We start from the raw sequence: 7,790 nt of genomic DNA, 5'->3' as shown, positions 1-7,790 counted from the left end.
GGAGCCGCTGACAAGCAGCTACAAAATCTGCTTTGATACAATCGCTTTCATTCAGACACTCTTCCTGGTAGACAACTTCAGCTGGCTCCCACTTCTGTTGCAATATTAATCTCGCCGAAGCCTATTTGCCATTCGTTTTGATCTTGAAAGACGCAGTCATAAATAAATATATGTAGTGGAACAGTGCATAATGCATGGCAAAAATGAGCGGGTGGCATGACGAGTGAAACCCACTCAAAGGGGTACTTGAAACAGGCGAGATAATAGAGCGTGCTCAGATGTGCTCGCAGCTTGGCGTGGAAGTGGCGCGCCCGGGTCGGCAAACGAAGGAGCCGGCGGACGCGGCGTTTAGGTGGCCTGCAGCGTCTCCTCTTCAACGGCTGGAGCTCCACTGATTTGGGTGCAATTAGAATCAGTGCTGTAGGACAGAGATCAAATAGACACACACACACACACACCCACACACACCCATTCAAAAGTCCTCACAAGTCCGATCTCTTAACACCACTTGACTGAAATTACTGGAAGCTAATTTTCTATACCATTTTGAACACTGAGTAGTTTAATTGTTTACTCCATAAAATCCGTACTTACTGTGTTCAGAAACATTTGGATGTTTTTGGATATTATGTTATTTCTCTCAGAGAAGTCATGTTTTACCACATATTTCCCACTGAACTTGAGCAGCTCAATAACTTGTGGGGTTCCTCAAGGCTCTGTTTTGATCCAACGCTTGTGATATTTCATAAAATAATAATAACATTTTTGTTGTATCACTGTTTACCCCTCTGATTGATTGGTGACAGGTGAAGGTCACCAATCACCAGCCAAGACACACCATTTGCATCCAACTATTCACGCTCCGGTCCCATTCCGTCTACGGACCACCAAATTTAATGAGATTGAGTATTGACATGAGAGTATGTACAGTAGTCAGTAAACACAAAGCTCCAGTTGCTGCTTGAACAAGATCACCACTCTTTAAATTTTTTTGAGGTTCTACCTTGAGTCACTACACTGCTTTTTATGCAAATAAAACATTTTAGTTTATGTTTTTCCCAAAGCAGAAGCATTTTACTTTACCAGTGTGTGTCTTTTCCTGCCTCACTCATGACATTCTTGTCAAGTTGCTGCTGGGTTCCGACCAAAATTGAGGTCTGCACACAGGAACCAGTCTCTGCACTGGATTGTCCAGTGAGATACATGTGGCCAAACCAGTGCTACCCATTGGTTTGATCGTTGGTTGCACCTAGCATTGTTGAAACTTTTTTTGGTCTATCCTTTTCTCAGAATGATCCTGGTCTCAGATCTCAGACGGAAAAGTGAGAGAGCAGCATAGCATAGCTATACAATGTACGGTCCCAACCTTTCCAAGGATACCAGAACTAGGAAACCTGGTTAACATGGCTAACAAGCAACCAAATGGATATTATTGGAAACTAGGTACAGTATAATTATTTAATTAAACTACCCAAATTGAAGGCAGTCAGCTAAAACATGTCTTAATTTTAACAGGTTGGAAACTCAATTATATTTGCATTAGCCATTTCAGTGACTTTGTGTTTCCTATAATAGTATTTCACAATGCTGTTATGTCTTTTCCACTGTAGTGTTAAGTCTGTCCTGTTATTTTCTGTCTTAATAAATGATTGTACCCTGTCTGACCCTTGGCTGCCATTACAAAGACACTTTCACTTCTGATTGTAATCATGATGAGGTTCCTTTTATAAACGTGCTTCATAGCTAACTTTCTCTTCCCCTTAACTTTGTCATTTTTAGAAACTGGACATCTTCAGGCCTTCAGGCCTTATTCATGAAAACTTCAGACTTTCTTGGTTATGTCAAATCTCTAAAGATAACTGGCTTACTTCAAAGTTTTTTGGATTGTGAGGAATCCACAAAGCATATTCTGTCTTTGGCAAAAAGTCTGAGGTCTCTGACCTGTTGGCAGTCAGGTATGTGCTGTATTGAACGAATCAGTTATTTTATGGTATTCTGAAAACTTTTGTAAAATCCAAGTTAAAGTCTGCAACTATCATTTGCTTCTTTGTCACCAAAGTAGCTGAGCTTCAGCAGCCTAATAGAATTACTTAGCACACTAACATTGTTTCTTCACAATGAAAATAGAAAAAACCCCACAAAAAGTGACACTGCTGCCATCTTTGAGAAAACTGATAAACAGAGTCTCTTCAGCTTATATCACAGAATCTCTACAAATGTTGCATGTTTACCCGCAGGCAAAGAGGAAAACATTTTCCACTCTTATGAAATCAGCCTGTTTGGTTCTGGTTAAGAAATTCTCCAATAAAATCGGTGAAATTCTGTACCGTTTCTTGGCAACTAACTGCTTTGGACAAAACAAACCTGGCTTTCAATTGTTTCCTGAAAATCACCTGAAGCAGGGGCACGGAGTGCTTTTCAAAAGTGTGGGAGGCTGTGTGTGGATGGACTGGCTGTGAATAGAGGCTTTCAGCAGCAGTCGGGGCTGATGGAGGGTTAGCATGGTTCTGTCAGGCAGAACTGGGACTTTTACTGTCTCTGTCCTGCTTTTCATTATTTGGGCATTTCTGGTACGGACAATAAACGGCTGAGAGCATTGTTGGATAATAGACTGTGATAAGATTAATTTTGGATCTGATTGATCCACCCAACCAATTCTGGATCCTGGATGAAATACAGTTTTATCCAGGATAAAGTGTCCATTTAGTGTTCATCCTTATCATCTCAGACTAATCAACAGTCTCACTCAAACCTTTAAGCCTCTGTTTAAAGAAAACCACACACTAATTCTATTGTATGTCTGAAAAAAATGGAAATAAAAGTGTTTACTCAACACCACAATGAAATGAAATGGCACAGAAAATGATGTAATGTGCATGCCAGGCCTTTAGGAGGCGGTGAGACTTTTTATAACACTTTATTTGACGGGTTGTGAATAAGACTGTCATGACACCGTCATAAACATGACATAACACCTGTCATGAACATGAGTAAGTCTTCATGAGTATTTATGACTGCTGTCATAAAGTGTCATTTGGTAAATCATGACACTTTTAATACAAAGTTGGCATCATTCAAAATGCCTTTGTTATGACAATTTGACATTAACCAATAAATCATGCTCTGACATAAATTTGTTATAAAAGTATTACTGATTAAACTTTAAAAATTATGTAGCTTTATGTTATTAAAGCTAAAGTTTAATCAGTAATACTTTTAAAACACATTTATGTCAGATCATGATTTCTTGGTTAATGTCAAGTTGTAATACCAAAGACATTTTGATTAAAGTGTTACCAGACTTTGTGAGGAGTCACCCCAGCTGCACACCACTATCAGAAGAAGAAGACACAGGAAAAAGCAACAAGCACAACAGCTATTACCGGATAAATGAGGAGCCAAAATGGGACAAAACTTTGCTGTTCCAGCATTGTCATGTAAACAAGGTCTGTCATGATCTTTAGGCGTTTATGTTTTGTGTTTTCGGTTTTGGATTATTACTTTATTTATACATCTTCTTAAGCCTTGTTGTTCTTGCCCGTTGATGCTCCCGGTTATGTTCTCTCATATTAGAGTATTCGTTTCTCCTGTTCTTAGTTCCCCTGTGTTCCTTCTCTGTTTTCCTGTCACTATTTCCCCCAGCCTGTCAGCCTGCTTCTCGGCACAGCTTTGCCGATTTCCTCATCCTCCTCTGCCTCAGCCTGGTGAAAACCAGCCTGTTGTTCTACGCTACACTTCGTCCAGAGGGTCTGGACCCTTGGCTATCGAGAAATGATTGCTTCCTGGAGGTGCGGACTCTGTTGAAGTTTTACATTTTACCCAGTCGCTAATGTTTAACCCACAATATTAACGGCATCATCAAAAATAGAGGAGTGTAGCCATGTCTCTGTTTGAATTATGGCACAGCAATTGCTCTTCTCATGATCTGACATTATATCCACCTTTAAGTACTTTCTTTTGTTCTTTAAAGACTATGCATAGTTTTAAACTGTTGACCGTACTGTATATTACCCTGCCATTATTATACCAGAGGTTTTCTATTGTATTAGCCTGCATAAATGTCTTTTCATGCCTAAAGAATCCAATGTTTTCAGGAGCCATTGTGGCCACAGCCAAACATGGTGCCGCCATGACAACAATCATCTAATTCAATATTTTTGAAGTGTGGCCAACATTGGACTGAATGACTTTGTTCCCTTCCTGTGCTGCCATTTCTAAAACTACAGACAGACTATGACTTATAAAGCAGCTCAATGGGAGAAATCCCAGATAGAGACAGTAAGGCAGTGGCCAGGTTACCTCTGCCTGCTCTGGTCGGCCTCAGAGTTTAGAAGCTTCTTCTCATTGTTCTCCACTTGTTCCTTCTGTTGGACTCTGAGCTCATTCTGTGTGACGTTACCTGATGAACACCTGCACTTTTTTCTCTGTCAGTGTTCAAAGAATATTACTGCTTGGCCTCCAAAGGCAAAATGTTTAAAAACTGAATTTCAATATTCAGTATTATGTATTTTCCAGCCACGATCAAATCTGTGTTACTTTCAGTTATTGTGAAAATCTAATTTTACTTTTTAACGTTTGTATTATTATAATTAATACATGTACCTGTTGTAAATTAAAGTTATCAAACCTCCAGTCTAAGTGTGAGATGTTTTGCAGTCAGACTGGCTGCAGGTGGATCAAAAGCTGTTTTTGCTGTAAACAAATTCAAGTAAAAGTTTTCAGATTCCTTTCTAAAATAAAAGTAAAATAAGAGATGTGTTTCACCTCCCTACTACACAATTATCCTCTACTTTGTGTTGGTCTATGGCAGAAAATCCTAAAACAAAAACTAATAATTGGCGGTTGTAACATGAGAAAACATTTGGCACTCGGTGTAAAATTCCAGATGCCCTATCATTCTTCCCGCTAATATTTGTGAACATCCTTATGACACCAGAGACGTGCGCCTCCTGAGCAGCCGGCTCCCTCGTTTCCCGCAGAGAAACAAACACAGCTGTGTGTTGAGGCTGTCGTGGTGGATCACCGCTTCGTTGCCTGCCTGTGATTATCAAACCCACTCCCGTTTCTATTTCTGCCGTGCATTAACCTTTGGAATCATAGTGTGTCCCTCAAACACATTCAGCTTTCCTGTGACATCAGAAAGCAATGCAAATAGTATAGTTACCTCTTGGCACCATATGGGGGTAATTTGTGCGTCACAAGCCCAACTCCTTCTTTGTTGTGTGGCGCATGGTAATTTGTGCTGCTGCTATTCCTGTGGTACTTGTGAGGCCGACGCACAGATGTCAGGAGATCCTGCCATCGTTTGTTACAAGAAAGGATGTGCGCGTTCTCTGTGGAAGGGTACGGAGGGGGAGCAGGGACACTAAGCTTTGTTTCTAGGGGAAAAAAAGAAAATCAGAGCAGATACAGTAAATATTGAAGATGAAGAAATATGTTGAAGGTTTAAGAGGGATGAATGAAAGCAGAAGTGTATCACAGAGTCCTGGCTCTGAAAGTGGTACACAGGAACTGGTGTAGAAGTTTGGGGGCCCTGGTCAGAACACACAGCTGTGGCAGTAGGAGAAATCTTAACTCAGGGTTTGAGGTAGTCGTTTTGTTCTCCATAAATGCACTTTTGTACATTGTATTCCTCCACTTCTTCTCCCATGTTGTGTTTGATCAAACCCTTCTCCTTTTGAAATCTACAATCATCTCTGTTATTCACAATCAAGATGAGATGATTGTTGCCACACAATGCTACGAATCGCTCCACCAGCTCTCTATACTGACCTTCTGTTCATGTCTTTTAAACCCAACGATTGCAGAATATTTCTGGACGTGACTTGTGCTGGATCATAAGTGTACAGAGCGAAAAGAAATGGAGAGAGCCCTGTGCTGCTGACCACTGGGTTCCTTCTGTCTCTAACTGGTCTGTTTGTCAGTTGGTCAGTAGCTGTGTTTCCACTACAAATGTGCACAAAACTTTGTGGATATTCTGCTAATTTTGAAGAAACACAATTTAGAAATGACAGTGTTTCTATTAAAAAAGAAACACAATAAACTCATTTAAAATTATGCTGCGCCACTATTCTCCAGCTACTTCCTGTTGTCATCTTCTTCTTTTCTGCCAATATTAACAGCAGGATTTTTTCATGATGGATGTGAAAGTCGTATTCCCGTTGCAGTTTTGTGAAATTTCGATATGGCTGAAAAAAAACAAACCTCATCCTAGAGCCAAAACTTTATATATATAAAGCTTATATATATATAAAAGCTTTTTTTAAATTGGTGTGTTTTTATTAAGCAAATTTACCTTCAAAATGTCAAATTGCACAATTTTCAGGTTAATTAAACTCAGCTAATGATCTACTGTTGACAGTAACACTCTTTTCAGCTTCAGCCTCTATCTTCAAATGGTCTTTTGTTTACGAGGTTGATAAGCTCATTTCAAAATGAACACATTTATCTCTGTGACACACAACTCATCTCCTTCCAGAGCTGTATGCTAGCTCAACATTTCCATGTTCTCTACAGCGGTGTATATATTGTTGAACACGTCGCCTGCCGACTGATTTTCCATTATGTCACACAAAGACTCTAAATGCTTGAGGTGTTGCCTTAAAATATATTGAACAAAAATAGAAACGCCCCATGTCAAATATTGTTGCCATGTGGAGATAACAACTGTAAATGAGCATTTGTGAACATTTTATTGTACAAAAGTAATATTTCTCTTGATTTGTGTATAATTTTTAAACCAACTTGTGGTCAGTGAGCAATACTCAGTGAGTTGTTATATTACTCAATGCATGGGTGGGGCATGTCCAGTGTGTGATCAGACAAAATGAGCAACAACTGGACAGTCCTTGGACTGGGGACAATGAAAGACCACCCCAAAATGTCACATTTTGTCAAGTCATAATGCCTCAGATGTCGCAAGTTATGCAGGAGCATGCCATTGGCATGTTGGATTCATTGATGTCCACCAGAGCAGTAGCTGCAGGGCTCAATGTCCATTATCGGACCATTGGCTGTTTAAGAGTTGGTTTCCAACAGACTGGCACTACTACAAATTGACCTCATCCTCATTGGCCACATCTGACCACTCCAGCACAAGATCAGCACATCTGGCTCGTCCATCTGCGGGATCGGCTAAAACCAGCGACACACAGTTGATCAGACTAATGGTCTGCCCAACAGACACTTCACACCTCAGACTGGCCATAACCGTCTACGAGAAGCCAACTGGGTCAAAATCAAATTCCTCCACTTGACCCCTATCATGTTCAAAGGACTGTCAATCCACTACAAATGGCCATACCACAATGTTATCAATGCTGATATGAAGATCAGTAAATACTGAAAATATATTTTGAGTTTCTCTATATATATATTGCGTAACCCAAATGTTGAAAAAAATCTTTCATTTGACATGGAGTGTTTATACTTTTGTTCAGTGTACATCCACAGATGTGTCTCTAATTAACTAAAATGTTAATACACTGCTCAAAAAAATAAAGGGAACACTTAAACAGGTGTTTAACACTTAAAGTGTTCCCTTTATTTTTTTGAGCAGTATATAAAAAGCCATGGCATGGTCACTTGGTGACTTAAAGGCATAAATAATGTAGTGTATGTAAACATCTGGATTTAAAAAAAGGAAACGTAACATATATCTTTTTGGGTTGTGGAACCAGAAACATTTGAAGAACTTTCTGAATAAACTGAAGCCAGCGGCAGTTATAATTGTCTTGAACCTCCAAAACACATTTGATAAACAATAGCTGCGTGAGCAATTTAAAACGTAG

Source organism: Xiphophorus couchianus, chromosome 21 (genome assembly GCF_001444195.1).
Source record: "Xiphophorus couchianus chromosome 21, X_couchianus-1.0, whole genome shotgun sequence".
Lineage (NCBI taxonomy): Eukaryota > Metazoa > Chordata > Actinopteri > Cyprinodontiformes > Poeciliidae > Xiphophorus > Xiphophorus couchianus.
The sequence above is the reverse complement of the archived record's forward strand: the minus strand, read 5'-3'. Positions refer to the sequence as shown.